The following is a 22,701-nucleotide window of genomic DNA, read 5'->3' as shown; positions in this document are numbered from 1 at the left end:
CTGTTGCTATAAGGCCCCCTTATGTCTTCAATATTGTTTCCATATTTCTCTAGTTTTACTTTTTTGACTAAGCATTCTGGTTTTGCTTTCTGCATTATTGTTATGCTAGAAGAATTTGTTGCATCATTTTCCCTGTAGTTATTTGTATATGAATTAATATACATTACAATACAAAAAATAAAAAAGAAGATAGCAATGCAGGAGGTTCCCTGAACTGCAAACGGCAAAGAATTCCATATCTCAGGTGCGGCCACTGAGAAGCCCCTGTTTCTTTCCCCAGTCAATTGCTCTTCCAGTATGGATACGACACAAAGAATACCGGTAGTCTCTCCATCTTACCTCAGAAGCCAGACAGGTTGGCATGGGATCAGGCACTGCTCCTTCTGGGAAAATTCTGAAACTTAATTGCCACATTGATGGTGATGGGAGGGGGGGAGGAATAGGGCGGGATAGGGATATGCCCTGTGACCCCTTATCAGTCACTTTACACAATAAAAATCTGAAAGCTATCTGACAGCGCAATACATACACATTTAAAAGCTGCAAAAGTTTGAACAACTGGCTCTGCATGCCTACTTGGAATGTTGACTTGAGTCATAGCAATACAGGAAGCTGCCTTATATTAAGCCAGACCATGGGTCAATTTAGTTGAGTAATTTGTGTATCTGCACTGACTGGCTACGACTCTCCAGGGTTTAAGACACAAAAGCGTTTCCTAGCCCTTCCTAAAGTTGCCAGGAATCGAAGCTCAGACCTTCTACAAGCATAGCAGCCGCTCTGAGCCACCGAACTAAAGGCCCTTCCTCAGGGAACTTCTCTCAAATCCCTTTGAGTTCAGTGGGACTTACTCCCAGGTATGCGGTGTCAAGATATTCCTGGCTTGGGCCTAAATTTTGGTCCCGGCCAAAGTGTCAAAACTTTGGTTCAGCAATTATACCTAGACTTCCGGCTGAGGTCTGGGATCGTGAGCTAGCTGTCTCTGGCCCTCAATTGCCAGCAGGCCCAAGATTTACGGCACCTGTGTTATCTACAGAAACACAGTATCTCAAGGAAGTACTGTACACGGTCGCTACTTGGAATAACATTTTTCAGTTGTCCTGTCATGGAGGCCATTATCAGACAGAGCGCCTGGAAAGTTACAATTAAGGAGCCCTTTTCCTGGCTGAGGTGAGAGCAGGTAAGAAGGTATTTAAAAATCTACCTCGTATTATTTCTCCCTCCCTCTGCCCCTCATGAGCTCCTGGCTAGTCCCCCCACTTTTGTCTACCTTTTGTACTTTCCCTGACTGGCACGTCTTGTTGGGGGTCAAAAGAGTGTTTCTAAAGCATTGTAGCTCAGGTTAAGTTGGACTATGTTAATTTTGTGTGTTTCTGTATTTTCCCAGATGTGCCTAAATTCTTAATTTGTCTGGCTCTTAAATCTTCTATTCTTATTTGCTGAGAGAGTTCTCGCTACACTGCTGTTTTAGTGTTATATGCTTTACTTTTGTGTGGTTATTTGGACTGAGTGAGTGGACTAGTAAAAGGAGTGGTGGTAGCTTACTACCTTGGAGTGTTTTGTTCACCCTGAGGTTTGGACTAAAATTTTCATTCAGCATAGAGAGGCACAGGCCTGGATTTTCGGTGGGGTTTGAACTGCATTTGGGGCAGGAGTTGAGGAAACAGGGATTCCTTGACATTTGGTGGCATGTTATGGTATTAACTATTCTGAGACATATTCAGGTAACTAAAAGACACCCCCATGTTACTCCATGGCTAGGGACTAAAACACCCCTTGTACCCTGCGTCATAAAGAGGATTATTCCAAGAATGTGTGTAGTATCAAACCGTAAAATAGGTCACTTCCTTTAGGGTCCTCATCTCAGAAATGCCGGTTTTTCTGCTTAGTTCAAGGTGTTTTTGTTTTGCTTTATACGAATACAAAATGGTATGTGCCTAGTTGGCTAGTCATAATGCAATAACAGGCATGCAGGAAATACTAATAAATTCAGGCCAAAATCAGCTGAGCAGTTTTAAAAAATAATAATAATCTAGTTGAGGCTTGGAAAAGCAGACCTTCAGGTCAAGTTCCACAAAAAGTTCTGCTTTGAACTGAAGAGTATCTGGTGCAGAGAAATGTTGTGAGTTGTGGGTGCCAGGGTTTGTAGGTGCCATATTCCTCTAAATTCCTGGGTCTGATAGGTGTTAGAATTTAACCAACGTTTGAAGTGTTGAAAAGGCTGGCATACTGGGTTTAACAAAGTATTAAAGTACAGGCCAAACCAGCTTCCCGTGTTCAGGAAATTGCCTGGGAGATCAACCATTAGCCAAAGACAAAAGCCTTTAACTAATGACAAATGGGTCATTAGAAAAGCCAGTGGGAGGGGACTCTGAGCCAGATGGAAAATGGGAGGGGGCCCTCCCTCAGCTCTGAGTTACCGTATTTTTCGCTCCATAAGACACACTTTTTTCCTTCTAAAAAGCACAGGGAAATGTCTGTGAGTCATATGGAGCGAATCCCAATGGATGGCGGGGGGATCCTGCTGCAGTCGTGAGCTGAGGAGGGAGAGAAGGAGAGCCCACTCGCTTTAAAGGAGCAAAGTGGGAGAGGAGAGGAGCTGCTTACATGGGTGTAAGCGGCTCCTGTCCCATTGGCTGCTTTAAAGCGACCGTGCTCTTTTTCCCTTCCTCCTCCCCGCTCAGCTCGCTGAAAAGCAGCAAACCCCTCTCCTGCATTGTTAGCTGCCTCCTTCTCCACACACCCCACGCGTGCTCCTTGTGCCTTCTGTGTTTTTCCTTCCCTCCCCACTTAAAACATAGTTACAAAGCACGGATCCACATGGATCCTCAGGATTTTTGCATTGGGTCACCCTGGGTTCACCATCAGATCACATAGCATGTCCATGGTTATAGCCTGCACCAAAAAAATCACGCACCCACTGTTGCCTGTGGCCGCAATGGCGCAAAAACGTGGTTACAAAGTACAGCTCCACATGGATTCTCAGGATTTTTGCATTGGGCTACCCCAAACTCACCGTCAAATCACATGCCTGTGGCCACAACATGAACCACAAAAATCATACATCCACTGTTTCGTTCAGAATATTTTTTTTCTTGTTTTCCTCCTCTAAAAATATGGTAGTTTGAAGACAAAAGCAGAGTTTTACAGTTGGTGTATGTGTGTGTGTGCTGTCTTTGACTTGTATTAGACTGCACAATCAGAAATTTTGAAAAAGAGACTTAAAAATTCCTGAAGAATGTACACTCATCTTTCCCCCTAACTATTAAAGTGTATTAAGTCAATCATAATAATTACTAGGAACAGAGCTATTAATGTTTTATTCACTTAGTATAGTGATAGTTATTAAAACCCTTATCATTTTGTCTAATTAGTATCACTCGCCTATAAAAATATCAAGTAGGAAATGTATTAACTGAGATGGAAAGATGGTGTATTGTAAGTGATTCCATTTTAGAGTGCTTCGTATTAAGCAATTTTCTTTTAACCGGCCAGTAGCTTGTCTAGATTGATTCACAACACCTAAAAGGAGGGCATTTAAGTGTTCCAAGCACAGTGTTCCTCATGTTTTCATTACTGCCTTCTGTATTCCATGCCTATATTGTCGCCTTATAACACAATTATATCACACAATTTTGACATTCTGAGGTATGAAACTTTGGATCTCATTATTTTCATGTGACGAAACTTTCTTCTGAATGTGTCCTTTTGCGGTTAGATCAATATTGACACTCATTTCTGTGGTAAATGATCAAAGCTACAGTTTCCAAGTACACGATAAATATCACATCTCAGCATGTGGGAAGCACACTCAGAAGAAAGCTTGAGAGGCAAAAGAAAGTTTGAGAAGGAAAAGTCACCTTACTGCGGCTTTATAATGAACCGCCTCTCCTGTTATGCAGAGAGGCAAACCCAGGTCTGCCATTGGGTGTGCATTCTAGGTTTTATATGTGGTTTCACTCAATCCACTTCAGTGTCATCTCCAAAGAGGCACAAAATACCTTCCAATCCAGACCCCAACTGATGGATGAACCTGAACGATGCAAGTGTTTGTGATCGTTGTTGCTTTTTTTGTTTGTCACACTCACATTATATATTAAAAGTTAATCCTTGAAACATTTTAAGTAGACACTTAAAAATGGGAAGTATGGTGTTGCTCTCAATTGAAGCATCATCACCTGGAATCCTTGGGCATGTGTATTCCACCACATACACCCCCTTTTCTGGCCAAGCACTTTGAACAGTGGATTGCTGTGGTTCATAGTGGAAAATTAAAATGGCAGCTAGACACAAGCTGTTACTGGTCCTGTCCACTACCATGGCCCATTGATGCCCAGAGATCTATGACATCCAGTGATTCTGATGAGTTTTGTGTGTGCCAGCAAGTTTATAAATTTCTCCACAAGCAGGAGAGCAGGATCAGAGAACAGGAAGCAATTATGTATTATGGAGGCAGATCCATGTAAGGGCTCTTCCTTCAGGGAGGTGACATAGATCAGTGACTGAACATCTGTTTTGCATGGAGAAGGCTCCAGGCTCAATCTCCAGTTAAAAAGGGATCAGGCAGGAAGTGATGGAAAGGCCTTTGCTTGAAAACTTGGAGAGCCACTGCCACTCGTAGTAGACAATACTGAGCTAGATAGGCAAATTGTCTGACCTGGTATAAAGGCAGGTTCCCATTTTTCAGTGCTTTCGGTTGCTTAGCAAGTCTGAACTCCTTAGAATACAGTGTAATCAATCACTGGTTCCTGCGGTACCTCAAGCCAAGTATATGTAGGAGAAGCCCTGTTTGGAATTGCTGATGAGCAATGTTTCAAGACCAACTCCTATCTACATGCATCTCAATTTAGATTAGACTGCTTAAAGAACCACACGGTTTCCTGCTACAGTGAATAAGCACAAGACAGCCCAGTCACATCCTTTGCAGCTGAAGGTCACTAGCTTCATAAAAGCAGACAAGAGCCGATCCATAGGTGGAGAAGGCTGTTCTGCTGGTTGCACGGGGCTCATACTCACAGGAGTGAGTTATTGTCAGGTTTTAAATTAACAGTGTGGTGCTCCGTTAGCACAAGCCTCACATTAATACACCATGCAGGAGATGTTCAGTATCCTCTTCCTGCAATAATTTTGAGGGTTTAGTAGGAGAACCAAAAAGAATGACAGCACAGGGAACCATAACAGTGGCTTAAGAGAAATATTAGCCATTAGTCCATGATAATGAAATTACTTAGTTTTACAATTGACTTACTAATTTTAATCTCAATAAGTATTTGTAAGTAGGAAGGAGAGTAGGGCTGGTAAGAGAGTTCATTAGTGCTTTATATTGCAAAAATGAATTAAAATTAAATACAGGGGCAATGATAAATAATAAAAAAGATAGTTAAAAGGAACTGTGCTAGATGTGATCAACTGTTAAGTTTGGGCTACTTGGGTTTTCTTCTTACTTTATTATTTCTATAAATCTCATTTTGTTTGTGCCAGTAGGCAGAGAAATACACTAAAATAAATAGAAAAGCAAGAAAGTATTCCTTAGAGAAACTGTAAATCACCTAGAAGCTTTTCTAGACACGATGCCCCATTGTAGACTTATCTATCTAATTTATACCACACTTTTCTTAGGCTCCCAAAGCAGCATAATAATAAAACAGTTAGTAAAACCCTAGAATAGCAAACTAAAACACAGAGGCAATTACAAACAACAGTAAATCTATAAAGCAATTTTCATACTGGTGTGCAGTTGATGGGAAGAAAGAAGAGGTTGGTAGGAATGGAGGAGATACTCAATTCAGTTCACATTTAAAGCTGAATCAATCAAATTATTATCTGAAAAAATATGAGAACCAAAACACAGCCATCCTTCAAAATTCTTATCTGAATTTTGCAATCAGCATGTAGATGAGAAAAGGAAAGTCCACCTGGAGAAAAGACCTGAAGTAGCCTTTACCTGTTTCCCTCACACAGAGAAATCCACAGATGGGGTACTGCTTCCAAGAAGGCCCTTTCCCCAGATGCATAAAAACTGGGAGGAAACTGGGAGTGACATCAGGATGTGTGTCTGAGATCTGCACATGCAGAGGGAAGGGTATTGTTTTTTTCCATCATCTAACAGCAACAACAAAAGTAATAATAGTTTATACATTTTAGACAATAGTTTTTCATTATTCTGCAATAACTCTCTTTCAAACTAAAAAAATTCCTTCCAGTAGCACCTTAAAGACCAACTAAGTTAGTTCTTGGTATGAGCTTTCGTGTGCATGCACACTTCTTCAGATACACACATGAAGAAGTGTGCATGCACACGAAAGCTCATACCAAGAACTAACTTAGTTGGTCTTTAACGTGCTACTGGAAGGAATTTTTTTTGTTTTGACTATGGCAGACCAACATGGCTACCTATCTCTTTCAAACTGTGAGCTTTGGTCCAAAAATCCAAACATATCATATACCATATTTTTAGCTCCATAAGACGCACTGGACCATAAGATGCACCTAGTTTTTAGAGGAGGAAAACAAGAAAAAAAATATTCTGAACGAAACAGTGGATGTATGATTTTTGTGGTTCATGCTGTGGCCACAGACATGATATGTGATTTGATGGTGAGTTTGGGGTAGCCCAATGCAAAAATCCTGAGAATCCATTTGGATCCGTGCTTTGTAACCATGTTTTTGCGCCTTTGCGGCCCCACAAAACAGTGGATGTGTGGGTTTTTTTGGTGCAGGCTATAACCATGGACATGCTATGTGATCTGATGGTGAATTTGGGGTGACCCAATGCAAAAATCCTGAGGATCCATGTGGATCCATGCTTTGTATCCATGTAATTGATAGTACTGTAACCAGTCAGTAACCTGTCTCCTTATTTCTTCCATTGGTTTCAATCTGGGTTCACTCCCTGAGAAGTCCAACAAGTCTCCATAGGTTGCCCACTGTCTATCCATGTTGCTTCTCTTGATGTAATTGCTTCAGTTGGCGATAACTATAGGGGTGTCTTTCTATCCAGCAAATTATTGTATTTCTCCCAGACTCTATACAAATTCCTCCTCTTGACATGATTCATAAAACTCTTATTTATTTTAGCTTTCCCATACCAAATACATGTCCAGTTCTAAGAGGATACCCTGCTAGTAGGACAACTCTTCAGATCTCTTCATTTACAGTGCTAGTCACAGGGCAGCTAGAAAATCCAGCCGTTTGCAGGAACCACACTCTAGTTATCATTCTGTATCAGTGTTGAGGCTTAACCCTAATTAACTTTTAATTCTGCAGTGTTACCAAACATGCCAGACAGAAGCACTGCAGCTCAGCATTTTCCTTGAATACAAAGAAGGCCACAGGAGATACCGTACTTTTCCGTGTATAAGACGAGGTTTTTTTAGTCTAAAAAAATGTTCAGAAATGTGCCTCGTCTTATACATGGATAGTGAATGGCGGGGACAGGTGATTGGCTGCAGCCACGAGCAGGAGATTTGGTGGCTGATTGTTGGCTGCTAGAAGGGCTGCTTTGGATTGGCTGCTGCTGCTCTAATTGGGTTGGTGATTGGTTTCTGCAGCAAGGACTGCTGTGGATTGGCTGTTGCTGCCACGATTGGCGGCTGCTGTTTTGGGACGCGCGTGATTGTCAGCGGACAGCTTTTCTCAGTCGGGTTAGTGATTTTCTGCTAGGGAAGGGTCTGTTGGCGATCGGCTGTCACTCTGGCAAGTGGGGTTGGTTTGGTGGTTGCTGGCGATTGTCAGCATCGGTGCTGTGAGTGAGTGATTTTCGGCAATCCCCCCCTCCAAAAGCTGTACAACTCTGGGCAATTCCCCCCCCCCAACTCAACAACTCTGAGCCATCTCTCCCCATTTTCTTAAAATTGAGTCCCCCAAAATAGGGGACGTCTTATACATGGGGGAGTTTTGTACACGGAAAAGTACAATAACAGCAATAAAATGCTTAGAAAAAGCAGTAGGATAGCTCTCCCACTTCTCATGGTCAGTATCTTGTTTATTTGCTTACGTAATTTGCATCCCCTCGTGCCTTGAAAGGGTCTACCCTGTGATTGTAAAATAAGTACAATAATAACATCATACAAATCATATGGTGGAAGGGTAAAACAGAGAAACAGTTGTTATAGACCGTCACAATTTGAAATTGAGGCAAGAAATTCATTTAAGTTTATTTAACACAATTGGCACTTTTTTCTCCAGTAAAACAATAATCCCTGATTTAAAAAAGATTCTTATATATACACAGAAAAGAAGAAAAAAAGATATATTGGAGGCCTCAGTGTATAGTATAGTGGTGAGCACTGTTGCTTTGCACCAGCTATAAAACGCTTTTTTAAACCCGCTGTTTACTGCTGAATCGAAACAAGTGTCACTCCACAGAAAACCCAATGGTTCAGATTCAGCAGTAAACAGTGGGTTTTCCCAGGAAAAGTTGCGTAACAAAATAAGAATCTCTCAGACTCATGACTAGAAATCATGAGGCAAATGGAAGTGTGGATGAGTCCATGCGTTGCAGGCAAAGCTTGTTGACCTCATTCAACTGCTGTGTACTCAGAATTATCTGGTCTTTTGGGTCATGAGACAACAACAGTAGTTGGTACTGGATATGTTTGCCACTGCTCTGCATTGCTCTGCATCAAATATTACCTTTATTCTTATATAAAGAATGGGGTGTTGTTTGGTGAGGGTTTGTTGCTGTTGGTTTTTTGTATCGTTACTTTAGATTTTTGCAGTGGTTTATGTGGAAATTGTTCGGTTTGGTTTTGTATCTTTAAATGTTTTGTTTATTGTTTATGACTACTTTTTATGTTGTGGTTATACATTTAATTATTTATTTCATGTTGTAAGCCGCCTTGAGCACAGTTTTGAGCGGTGGAAAGTTGTCATAAAAATAAAATTATGTGTGTATGTATTATATTGGGAAACTTAGTGGTATTTACCATTAAGAGTTGAAAATGGAATAGGTTTTTCGCCCTGCACGCTTGAATGTCACAAGAATCCAAGACTCTTTCTGCAAGCTTCTCCCCTTAACAAAATGCAGTGACACAATGCACAAACAACGATTTATTTTTTTCCACTAGCACAAGCCAAGGCAAATATTTTTGAGACTGAGGCATAAGCATATTATTTATGTAGATTTCCCCCCTTATTCTACCCCAAAGGCTCTTGTGATTTAAAAAATATTCTTATCCCATTTAACTTCACAGCATCAGGCTGAGAGATACTGCCTTGCTCAAGGCTATATGGTGAGCCATCAGTGGCTTAGGAGAATTTGAATCTGGGTTTCCCACATCAAAATCCAACAGTATCTCTACTGCGTGAATATTCCAAATGCTCCAGGCATGCAAAGTTTGTGTCTGTATTTTTTTGGGGGGGGGGGAGGGAGTGAGGGAAAACCATGTTTGAATTATTTCCTTCCCCCGAGCCCCAAAAAACCCCTTGCTGTTCAAAGAGATCTAGCATGCCAGGAAGAAATGGACTTCCTAGTCTTTCTGGTGCAGTATTTTCCTATGTGCTCAGGGAGTTTTTTGTGAGAAGGTAGTCTGCGCAGTCTACCTTCCCACATCTGCACAGCCTGATGTGTACAGTCCAAATATATGTGATATTGGTCTTCATGCTTCCATACAGGCAGAATAGAAATGTTCACCCATTGGCATGCAACATCTTCTGAGCAGCGTGTAAACAAATAATGATGTAACTGAGAGGCTGCATCAGTTGGTTGGAAAAGATGATCTCATGAGTAGCGACTAATTTGCCAGCCTTCAGCCTTCCTCTGTCTCCCTAATCAAAGGAAGCAGCTGGGAAGAGATGTGACATTTTAAACCTTCCACTGCCAAAATAGAATCTGGTGAATAACACTGCTTTGCTTTTATAGTGGGGCAGAAAAATCATTTGAGTCTTTGAGAGTGTTTTGCATGCACTTTCTTCATTTTAGCACCAGCATTCCCACTCTCACTTTTACCATGAAAGAGTTTGAAACCAGCTCCTGAAGAGCGGCACTGAAGACAGGACAAGCCTATTTATGCTAACCACTGTTTTCCTTCTGCTGGAGATGGCTCCCTGCTTTGAGTCAAAACTAGACATTGTGTAGGTGCTATTAACCTGCACATTTTTAGACCCCAGAGTAATCATCACAGTCTCTTTGATGGTGAGAGAGAGAATGGAAGAGCATTTGGCCATTTAACCTTTTCATTCAGAGGGCTTTATAGCGTCAGTGCCGGGCCATAGAGAGGCAACCACCATACAAAGTGGATACTGTTGTTAAAAGCGAGTCAATGGCTGGCCTGGATGAGTGGAGTCACTGTAGACCCCTAGGAGCATTTCATTGACTAGGAACACTGTGGTCTTTAGCCCTAATGCGACTTACCATGTGGGACAGCAGTATGCAGGTGTGTGGGTTCCTGATTTCTGACCCTGACAATCTCCCATTTCTCCACTTCTCTTCCTGATCAATGGGGAATTGGGGTAGAGGGTTCCTATTCAGTGAAATCTTCAGGTGCTTTCTTATGTGTTTTTCCTTGTAAGAGAATTTTGGATATTGAATGGATCTTGTCTGAGCACTCAAGTTTTCATTGGGCTCATGAATTCTGTGATACATGCCAGCAGAGGCTGTAGTTTGATAGCACCTTGTCATTGAGGTGTGGAAACAGGTGCTGTGTCCCTTGCTATCTTCCCTTCCCTATCCTCCCCACTACTATAGAGGCTGCAAGAACATAAATATAAGAAGAAAGGAAGAGCCTTGCTTAATCAGACCAAAGGTCGATATAGTCCAACATCCTGTTCCCAGGATGACCGCAAACATAGGAGGCAACTCCTAGGGTCCGAGCTCCCTTTGGTCCCACCCACCCTCCAATAAAAGATTTGAGGGGGCTGGGCTTACGTGCCCCCCACAAGTTGGCACCCTGAGTTTAACAACACTCCTCTGCATGCATGCTTTGTCGGTACTTAATCAGCATGATAGAATCAACACAAATTAAAAACAAAACAGAATGTCTGTTGGTAGGAACAGAAAAGGCTGAAGTTGCTTCTCCTATACAGATTCAAATACATGTGGCTGTGGACTGCTCTGGTCTAATTTGAATGGGGAAAAGTGAATTAACAGCTAAATAATGCTCAAATGTGGTCAAGCGCTCATTTGCTCAACCTGTTTCAAGGGCTGCATGCTTGTGCATTCCACACAATGTTACTTAAGAATCACTGAAATAATGTACACGCTTTTCAGAAGCAGTTAAAAAATATGAGTTGATTTTTTTATCTGAATTTGCTGGATAGCTCTATCCAAGCAATTTCTCATTATGGACCATACACAACAACATTCCTTTGCTTAGCCAGCACTTCAGATGAGAGGAGGTATGCCTTCTTTTGTTCTGTTACCAATGGTAAGCAATATGACTGCCAAAACTCTGCCATCTCTCTACAGGAACATTCATCATACACACAAAAGTTTGTTTTTGCCTGTAAGGCGCTATTTTCAGGGGCTGGAGGAAGAGTGCACTTGAATAAGTTCTTTACAATGTGATGCTTAGTCCTGTGTCATATCAACAACGGGAGCCAATTCATACTTCCTCCTGTCACATGGCAACGAGAGTCAAATTTATTTGAATCCCTTTGCCAAGTTAAGCAAATGGTGTGCAGAGGTACAACGAGGCGTGCAGAATGCGTTCTGTTGTTTGGCAATGGGGGCAGACCGCAGCTTGGTTTTAAGAGTACCTGCTTTACATGCAGAAAGTCTGGTGTTTCCATCTACGACTGGGACTGGGAATCTCCCATGTCTGAAACCCTGGAGAGCCACTGTCAATCAGTGTGGATGACGCTAAGCTAGATGGAGCAATAGTCTCACTTAGTATTAGGTTGCTTTCTACACATTGCATTTCTTTAAACCTTTTATGTAGGATACAATTCTATGTTCATGTTCCTAGAGTAAATTCCATTGAGCTTAATGGGACTTATTTCTGTGTAGATTCATGTTTACTAGTTAAGCTAAAAAAATAAAAAAAGTTTTAACGTAAGAATGTAAGAGCCCTGCTGGATCAGGCCAAAGGCCCACCTAGTCCAACATCCTATGCCTCTGAGGAGCCCCAAAAGGGGGACTTGAGCAAAGAACACTCTCTCCTCGTTCAGAAGCATACTGCCTCCAACAATGGAAGTAAAACATATCCACTGTAGCTAGTAGCCACTGATAGCCTAATCTCCACGAATTTGTCTAACCATCTTGTAAAGCCATTCAAGTTGGTGGCAATCACCCTCTCCTGTATGGTACCATGTGGCTGGTGTGGTAAGCTGTTTAATACTGAGTATGGCAAAGAATTCCAGCCACTCCTGCAGCCAAGTTGGTGCCAAATGTATCTGCTTAACTTTGGACCACATCAACAAGGCCAAGAGCGGGGGCTTGTTGTCTGAGCAGCCCAGGACCTCCATACACACTGCCTAAGCTTCTGCCCCAGGGAGGTAACTTTGGTGCTGCTAATACAGCGGCCTGACTTCACCCCCGGAGGCGCACTCCCATTGTCTCTTGAGGCAGAGGGATGCCAACAACAATGGCAAGGAGCAGTATGCCAGGTAAGCTGTATCAAGGATGGGGTCCCCTTGCTTTGGGACTAAAGTAGGCAGACAAAAGGAAGCACACTGCTGCCTAAACTACTGAACGGGAGTAGATGAGTGGGAGGAAGGGAAAGGAAGGGGTTTACCAGGCTGGGCATATAATAAAACACTAGAACTGGTCACTCCAATGTTTTGTGCACCTTTCTTAGGAATCTCTGCAACTTGGTCTTCTGTAGCATCAGTCAGTCCATCAATTGGCCTGTATTTGGACCTGTGGGACAGAACAGCATCCTCCTAACGAAAGAGGAAACCCTATCGTCCCTGAAAATAGAGAAAACCTCAGGAAACACCAGTCCTAGAACTTAGAACTAATTGCCATGATTACTTGGTGTACTTATTATTTCCTGTTCTTGACCCCAGTGGCAGGTATGCGACACTCAACAGTGGGCCATCTCTGTTGCCTTTATGGCGCTTATTGACCTTCCTTTTTTCAACAAGCATTTTAAGTGGAGATCTTTATCCTTCTCTGTCTTGATATTGGATTTGAAACTGTTTCTGCATGTGAAATTGCTTTTCATTGGGGTTTTTTCCAGAGAGAATTCTATTCCCCCCCCCCCATTTTTTTAACTGTGAAATCGCTTCAAAACATTCAGTAGGAAGTGATTCGTAAACGGGATCAAAATAAGATAAGTTAAATGCAAAAACTGATTCTATCCACGACTATCGCTCTGAAATACCTGCTTTTTTATATTCATGTCATGTATCGAATGCTCATGTTATGCTGCAGACATGGCATGATAAGAGTGTTTCTATGAGATCTGAAATTGCCTTTGTGGACTAAGCACTGTGGCCAGCTCTGAGTGTACCCTTGCTGGCTTTGCTTTTTTCCCATCAATGCTGTGTCCCAATATTTGCATACAATGGGTGCTGTATAGTCTGTATAGTCTTGACTAAAGTATGTGCCACATGTTTTATTATCTTCTTGTTATTCATTGAAATGTTTGCAATGTAGGAATGTGATGCTGATACTGATTAAATGCATATTAATTTTTTTCTTAGGCATTACAATTAAATATGATTGATAGCTTATTTCAGCATTTTTAATTAATAGATAGTTTTGTTGGGTTTTGGCATTATTTATTTTTTCATTTCCTTTTTTTGTAATTGTCAGGTGCCTTTTGACCGGCTGTCTATTGCAAAGAAAAGTGAGGTGCAAACATAAAGAGGGAAATGAAATAAACATAGGCAAGTGACATTAACTGTCTTCAGATGATTATGCCATGGTTGGCATGGGGATCCTGTGGCCCCACAAGATGGATCATTTGACACATGGATTGGTTGGTAATGTGCCCCCTCCCACCACCCAGTCATATGGAAGGGCCACAGCTTAGTTGGTAGAGCAACTGCTTTGCATGGAGAAGATCCCTGGCTCAATTTCTGGCATCTCCAAGTAGGTCTGGGAATATCCCCTGCCTGAAACCCTAGGTGGCTGCTGAGCTAGGTAGACCAGTCATCTGGTTCAGTATAAGGCAGCTTCCTATGTTCCTAACTATAGGTAAAGGTAAAGGGACCCCTGACCATTAGGTCCAGTCACGAACGACTCTGGGGTTGCAGTGCTCATCTCGCTATAAAGGCCAAGGGAGCCAGCGTACAGCTTCCGGGTCATGTGGCCAGCATGACTAAGCCGCTTCTGGTGAACCAGAACAGCGCACGGAAACGCCGTTTACCTTCCCGCCTGAGCTGTACCTATTTATCTACTTGCACTTTGACATGCTTTCGAACTGCTAGGTTGGCAGGAGCAGGGACCAAGCAACGGGAGCTCACCCCGTCGCGGGGATTCAAACCACCGACCTTCTGATCGGCAAGCCCTAGGCTCTGTGGTTTAACCCACAGCACCACCTGCGTCCCTATGTTCCTAACTATACCTCCAGGCAAAAGAGAGAAGTAGGGTGGCAATGATGCCTTTTCCACCCACTATTGGCTCCAATCCCTGATTGATTGACAGCCCTTTCTAGAAAAACAGATTCTCCATCCCTGTGCTGCCATATACAGTATATGGTCAAGATGGGGTTATTCTGTTCAGAAGTAAAACAGCTGCATCCCTGTGTGGTGGGCATTTCCTTTTCTATTCAAGGAATATTCCTAAGTAATCTTACTATCTGATGATTAATCCAATATTAACATTGACTGATTACTTTCCTGGCAAGAAACTAAATGCACAGTTCTGAAGAATTACTTGGGTGTCTGCAGGCCAGAGCAATCAGGTATAATTTGTGCTGTGTTTCCCACACTTGGGTCTCCTGCGCTTCTTGGACTACAGCTCCCATCACCCCTAGCTAGCAGGACCAGTGGTCAGGGATGTTGGGAGTTGTAGGCCAACAATAGCTGAGAAACTCAGCATTAATGTATGTTCCCTTTGGTGATATTGTAGATGAGAAACTGGAAATAAATATGCCTCCTGGCCGCACTACTAGATATGTCAGTGATCTATAGAACAAGCATCCATAGTCTCTTGATCAAACAAAAAATCCATCTTTCATTTGTGTTTGAACAAAGACCCCACTGTGTCCTTCCATTTTGTACAGCAGATACAGTAAATACTGAGCAGAAAGAGAAGAAAGAGGTTGCCCTTTTGTTCCAACACATTCCTTTAAAATTCTTACTTATTTAATAGTGCTTGGTGCTTTAAAAAATTGTTGTTCTTTCTAAACTTCTTTGTAATTGATGCGTAATTTCATAAACTTCTCATGTCTGTCTTCAGCCTTTTTTCTCTCCTTTTTTACGTTAGCTTAACTTCAAAGCAAATCTGTGGCAAAAGATGAGTTTCTTACATTTATATAAGAAATATACATCAAACCTATGTTTTGTAGACTAAGAATGCGTAGTTCACTGTCCAGGTCAGTTTGACAACGTTTTTGATTTCCTTTATAGATGCAGCAAGCTGAGTAGATAAACAATGGATGGCAGCTTGCTACCAAAATAGATTTTCCCCAAGAACACGTTTGTTACCTTGTGTTATGTAAATTCTAGTTGGCTCGAAATTTAGCTCCATTTGGTTCATTTCAGAATGCTCTTTTTGCACAGTCGGTTTGGAAGTCATTACTTTTTTTGGAATTAGTTTTGAGTCAGAAGATGTATTCAGTGGGAGACTGAAAAGGGGAATCACACGTGGAAGTATTTGGTAGAGGGGGTAACAACCCTTAAAAAAATAATTTTATTTATAATTTTCATTTATATACATTACAACAATTGTTCAACAAACATTCTGACATTTCAAACTTTGACTTCCTTCCTTCTCGTTCTGTGGTTCTTTGCATTTATTTTCATCATTTCCTGCATACTCCAAATTATCTTAATTTATTCTTTTCTTCATCTATTCTCATATCTATCTCATATACATTTTTGAAACTGCAAGTTTTTACAATAATCCTGCCAATGTCTTGATCTCTTTACAGTTTGTTTGTAAATACTCAATAAAACATTTCCATTCCTTTCTAAAGAGTTTATTTTATTGATTTCTTATTCTTCCAGTAAGTTTCACCATTTCTGCATACTCCATTAATTTTTGTAGCCATTCTTCTCTCGTCAGGACTTCTTCTTTCCATTTTGGGGCAAATAACATTCTTGCAGCTGTAGTTGCATACATAAATATATTTCTATACTGCTTAGGTGGTTCTGATCCCATAATTCCCAAGAGAAAAGCTTGTGGGTTTTTTTTTTACAAATGTTATATCAAATATCTTTTTCAATTCATTATATATCATTTCCCGGTAAGCTTTAACATCACTTCAAGACAACCACATATGAAAAATGGTACCTTCTTTCCTTTCACATTTCCAGCACTTTATACATTTCCATATTGTCCATTTCATATCCTTTTTAAATAAGTCATTCAAATGATGATATTGTAACCGTGTTGTTAACATCCATGATAAATCTTTAAACTCTTTTAGCTTAAATTCTCTACCCTCCTCTCTTAGCAAATTTCTGTCATATTTTTCTTCTTCACTGCTATGACTTCCACAGGTGAAAGCCAAAGTGGTGTTTTGATCTCCAATAAATTTTTATATTTGTACCATATGCTATACAATTTCCCCCCGAATTATATGGTTTGCAAAACATTTATGTACTTTCACCTTTTCATACCACAGATAAGCGTGCCAGCCAAAAATATTATCGTGAACTTCCAAGTCTAAAATATGCAGATTCTTAAATAACAACCATTCCTTCAACCAGCACAGACAAAATGCTTCATAATATAATCTCATATCCAGCAGGGAGAAACCTCCTCTCTCTTTCATATCTATCAGTATTTTATTCTCGTTTTCTCCCTTGCCAGATATATTTAGAATTTTCTTTTTGCCATTTATTGAAACAATCTGTCTTGCCAGTCACCGGTATCGGTTGAAACAAAAATAGCATTCTTGGTAATTCATTCATTTTTGTGGTCAACACTCTACCCAGCAGTGAAAGTTTCATTCTGCCCCATATTTGCAAATTTCTTTGAACATCCTCCCAAGTTTTCAAATAATTCTCTTTATACAAATTTATATTCTTTGCTATTATCCATACACCTAAATATTTAACCTTCTTTTCAATCTTTAGACCTGAAATATATTTTTAGTTGAGAAATAACCCTTGTGCCAGAACAAGGCTGAAATAATTGAAACAGCTTTGGGGAAAGGGCTACTATATACATATTGCCTACTTCAGCTGAGATTATATAATGTGACACTCCCAGGATAATATATTCATGCTGTATAACAGCAGGAATTCTGTTTTAAATATAACCACCTAGTTAGCATCTATAACATCTAGGGATGAATCCAGCAGCAGATTCATATGCTGTCCACTATCTGGAATGCAAGCAATATTCCTGGGTATATTTTACTGCGTGATGTCCACATTCACTTATATATGGCTGTATTTATCCTTTTTGTTTTGCAAGAGACTGTATTTCAAGGTTGCATTGAGTCTCCTATGTCACAACCCCTAAATCTGCAGATTCTTCTTTGTCTAACCATTCCAGCCATGACTGGTCCTTAAACATGCTTGCATGTCTGTGTGGGACAAGTTTCCTAAAGTGTTTTGGGGTTTTTTTGGTCGAAATACAAAAATGCACTCTCTCTATTCTCTGTGAAATGGAGCATTGCAAGATAATTTGATATGGATTATTCTTCTTGCTTTACTGGGCTGCTCAATTAAATACTCTTTGAGTCAGTGTAATAATGTTGCCTTTCACAAATGGTTTTGTTCAGCCGTAGTGTCTTGTCTGGGCTATAGATTTTTTTCTTACCTGCTTCTAAGTCTCCTTGTATGTTTCCCACCATGCAGCAAATAGCAGCTTCACAGTATGTGGTTTTAATGGAGGGAAATGGCGTGAGGGGGAAAGGGTTAACCCTAGCCTTGCAACTGTTTACAGAGCTGCTTTTAAAAACCCTGTTCTTTTGCACCTTTATTTTTCTCCTGCCTTTTCATTGCCATGATTCAAAACTGAAAGACTTGTTTTTCTTCAAGTTTTGTTTATTGGATAACTTTTTAGATCCTAATAAAACATTGATGGTACGAACCCCACGGGAGGTTTGGGTACAGCAAATTTATTCAGTTCATATTTCCTGACAACTGCAGGGATCTGATGTAAAATAAAATGCCTAAGACATATGTATCTGATTTTCTGATGTTCTGGAGTTCTGTCAACAGTGGTTTGGGTCATATTTCTTTGCTACATCACTGATGCTCCCACAGAGTTCAAAGCTCATCTGTGTGTTTATATCCCCAAGCAGTGACTGGTGGTGACTACCAGAGACTCAGGTGCATTTACACTAAATTTGAATGGGTTGACACTGTGGCTTGGACATGCACATTGTTGAACTATTGAGCAGTCTCAAATGGTACCTCTAGCTTTTTCCAGTGGGAAGCTTTTGTAGCAGTGGTTGGGCTAATTTCAAACTCCCTCTTCCAAAAGGTCCAAGAGAGCAAGAGGGTTGAGGGAGAGAGAAAGAGGGAGAGGAGTCATGCTAGATATCGGGCAATACTTGTTTTTATTTTTGATATTTACACCAGCAATTCTTGTGAATAGACTGCAGGTTGGGCAGACAGCCCACTCCATATACTGGACCCAGAAAATCCTGTTTGCACCTCATAGCTCAGAGAAAGCACAGCCAAAGTTTGGATTCCCCCACCCCCCTCTGAAATAAGCCTAAATTTGCATATATAAAAATATGAATCGGCATAGTCAAATGTTGCACCCCAAGTCTTTTTAATTAGCTAGCAATTGCTCCTGCTTTGAAGGTGGCACATCTCTTGGCTTCACCTTACAGTTTTCTGTAGAGGCATTCCTGGATTCCAGTAGACAAGCCTTTGCTTCCAGGCAGCCTCATGTTTAGGCCAATTCCATTCTTTTAAAAGAAGTGACCAGCTGAGGAGTAAATCGTCTCGAGACTGAGATGCAAAGCATACAGTGGGGCAAGAGAATAGGTCACTTTCAAGCTGGTCTCAGTCTGTTCCTGCCATCCTTAATAGACAGCTCCAGAGCAACCCTTTCTCTAGGTTACAATTGATGGACACATTCACCAGCCCTGTGTCCTCTGCTTTACATCTCAAATATCTTGGGGGTTGCCTTTGGAAGGAACTTGTTATGCGGAACTGGATGTGCACTTTTCGACTGGGTCTCTTGAAATTCAAATGCACCAACACAGCATTACTATTCCATCTCACCCTGCTCCATCCATCACAGTCAGTCTCTTCCTTGTTCATGTTCTCCTGGGCCTTTACTGTTTTGTCCCTGAAATGGAAGATGTCTCATGTTTGCATGGGAAAAAAGCTTGCATTTTAATTCCAAACCTCTCCCTCCCCCCATTTTCTTGTTTATTTGTGTGTGTTTTTACTTCCACTGTGTATTTAACTTTATCCTCCTCCTCTCTTTTTCTTCCCTTTCAATATGTAATCATTTGGCTAAAGGTAACGTTAATTCTGGATAATTGAGTAACATGTTGTTTGTTTCTTGACCATATGTCACTTAGGCCCACCCACTGTATTAGTCTTAGGCCCCTCACACCTTCAGTCCAGGCCTGAGAGAAGGTTTTTTGCCATGAGGGAGAATGTGGTGCACAAATGCCATTTTCAGCATCAGCCCATGTTTATCGTAGCGTATAGTTGTCCCTTTTATTTTTACATGGACCAATTTAGAAATAAGAAGCTGTGTGGTAATGAGAGCCCCAGGTAAGCTTGGGTTTGTTTGTTTAGGTTACCATCTCCAAGCTGCACATTCTGAATCATTAACTAAAGCCAGTTCTTCTCTAGAGTAAGTCATTTGAGGACAGAGGGTTAAATGTTTACTAGATCTCCAACCCTGTTTTAATAGGAAACATCCCTCTATAGCATTTCTATATACGTAGGCACCGACCATTCAGTTCCTGATGTGTTATTTATAGCAGCCTTCAGAAAGGATGGCACTTGAATTGGTTATGTTGAGAATGTGGATGAAGAATGCATATTGGAGATAGAGAAGGTGAAGGTGTGGATTTGCAAGACAGTTGTCATCCTTGCCACATAAGGCCCATTTTCTTTCCCATGTCACTTGTCTAAATTTATTCATTTTCATTATCCCTGGAGGTTGCTTTCCCCCTCCTTGTGAAGTGACTCATAAGTCCACTGATGTCAATCATAGTCTTCCCACTAAAGTAAATGGATTTTGGAAAAGGTTTGTGGGTCGTGTTTGTTGCTAGCTCTCCCTTGGATTGAAATTTTGTGAATTATTAACAGTGGTTTCTTCTTGGACTTCACAGATGATTGACAGAACGTGGATTATGTACCCCAGTGAGTTCACAAATCATATATATGCAGCTTTCTTGATGCACATCATTAATGCAAACCCACAAGGTATCATGGAACAGGGTTGTTTCTTTCTTGCATGCTTAACTAATTTATTAACAAATATCTGAAATATTCCCTTCAGAGGGTGACTTTCCCATAACAGAACCAGGCTATTTATATACAAAAACAAAAGAAATGAGCCACCAAGATTTCTTCTTAATTTGTGCTTAGTGCCTATGAATTTGGTATACATAGTCATAAAGGGAAATGCAATCTGTGTCTCACTTAAAATAGAAGTCAGTTTGGGGCATTATGGTATCTTTCATGCTCAGAGAGAATGTGGGTTTAGGAAATAAGATGCTCAAGTTGTCAAACAGCTGCTGCCTGCGTGTGTGTGTGTGTGTGTGTGTGTTTAAGGATATTCATATATATATTTATTTTCATGTAAACTTCAGATTATTAAATACTGGAAGTGACGTTTTCTTGGACATGAGCACCAGGCTGGATTACTGCAATGTGTTATACATGGGGCTGCCTTTGAAACTGTAGCTAGTGCAGAATTCGGCGACCAGATTATTGACTGGAAATAGGGGGTCTTGTACATATAATGTTCACAGCATGACTGCACTGGCTGCCAATAGTTTCAATTTGAAGTGCTGGCTTTGACTTACAAAGCCCTGTGTGGTTCACAACCCCAGTACCTTGCCATTCCCTACACAAACCTATATGGACCCTACATTTATCATCTGTGCCCTCTCTGAGGGAGGTTTGGAGGGTGACACAATAATAGGCCTTTTCAGCAGGGGCTCTCCCAGGTCCTGACACCATCGTTCTCATCAACGATGGTCCTGGCACCATCATTATCAACTTTTAGGTGCCAGTCAAAAAACGATCCTGTTTACCCAGGCATTTTGGTTCTTAATCAGGATATATGGCATGATGATACTTTTCCCTGTTTTGGTGTTCATCTTTTAGAAGTGTTGGAGTAGGATTATTCCCCAGGCTAATCCAAATTCTGTGCCAAGAACAAATGAATCCTGCAACCCATATGAGGTATGTAAATTGGGCAGATTTGCATATATGTTCTTATTTTGTGCATTTTATTCTAATTCTGCAACACATGGGTTGGACAAAGCACTTTTTAGAGCATGACAGTTTTATCATTTAAACCATGGCTAACCAACATGGGCCCCTCTAAATGTTGTTTGACTGCAACTCACATCATCCATGACCACTGACCATGCTGATAAGAGCTGGAGTCCAACAAGATCTGGAAGGTACCATATTGGCTCCCCCTATCTGGAAACATTCCTCTTGCCCATTCCTTTTTCTGCCTCTTCACATCTCACCAGACCTACCTATTTCCAGGCTTAATCTACACATTTATTTAGACTGAAAAGCGACATCATATGGTGAACTTTTTCAAAATGTTGAGTTGTGCACACAACTTGCTTGCACAGAATCACATCGTATGCATAACTCCCCCCCCCAAAAAAAAGATAAATTGAGGACAAAGGAGTAGAGGTGGACTTAGGGGAGCACAGCCAGTTCGCCCGCACTAGGCTCCAAGCCGAGAGGGTGCTGCAGGAGGCGACACAACGGTGACTTAGAATCTAAGGTGAGAGGTGGTGTGCCTGTGCCAAATTTTGGCATTGCACTGAAATTTCAGGCCCCAAAGTCTGCCACTGAAAGGAGGGTACTTCTTCACGCACAACGCATAATTAACTTAAACAATTTGCTGACAAAAGATGTGGTGGTGGCCTCTAGTTTAGATGGCTGAAAAAAGGGATAGGACAAGTTTGTGGATGATATGTTTCTCCTGATAGCTAAGCAGAACCTCCTGGTGCAAGGGCAGTATGGCAGCCGGAGCGCCAGTTGCTCAGGAACAACAGCAGGAGCGGTCTCTTGCCTTCAGGTCCTGCTTATGGGCTTCCTAGAGGCATCTGGGTATGTACTTTGTGAAACAGGGTGCTGTATCCTTACATTCTTATGCAGAGATACTGAACAATGGCACACTGTTGTGCCAGATGGGGAAAAGGTGATGTTTAGCAGTCAGGCATAAAAGATATGTAAACCAAATAGTAACAAAAACTGCTGTGCTCCAGAGCAGTTTGACTTCCTGCGGAAAGACAAGGGGCATAGTTTTAACAGGCATCATGGGACCTAGATCACCTAATTGCAACGTCTAGGAAAGATGGATGGGAGAGAAGCCTTCCTTGATAGCTTTTGAAAACATAGCCTTATCCTATTTGAATTACCCCACTTCTTTCTCTGTCTCTGGAGAATGATTGCTGGTGATGCAGTTCAAAGTGAAAGCACTGGGGATCTTTTGGATGTTGGGAATAGCAATACCTCTGCGAG

At 41.2% G+C, this 22,701-nt stretch overlaps 1 long non-coding RNA gene across 1 annotated transcript; it reads left to right on the top strand.

The window, feature by feature from the left end:
• Positions 1-561: 561 nt before the first annotated feature.
• On the top strand, positions 562-22,072 carry LOC114605277 (uncharacterized). Its single transcript, XR_003708543.2, has 3 exons — positions 562-1,177; positions 20,313-20,406; positions 21,316-22,072. It is a non-coding gene; the product is annotated as an uncharacterized LOC114605277 (long non-coding RNA).
• Positions 22,073-22,701: the final 629 nt, after the last annotated feature.

This window comes from Podarcis muralis, chromosome 1 (assembly GCF_964188315.1).
Source record: "Podarcis muralis chromosome 1, rPodMur119.hap1.1, whole genome shotgun sequence".
Taxonomy (NCBI): domain Eukaryota; kingdom Metazoa; phylum Chordata; class Lepidosauria; order Squamata; family Lacertidae; genus Podarcis; species Podarcis muralis.
Note: the sequence above shows the minus strand (reverse complement) of the source record. Positions and strands in the feature narration are given on the sequence as shown.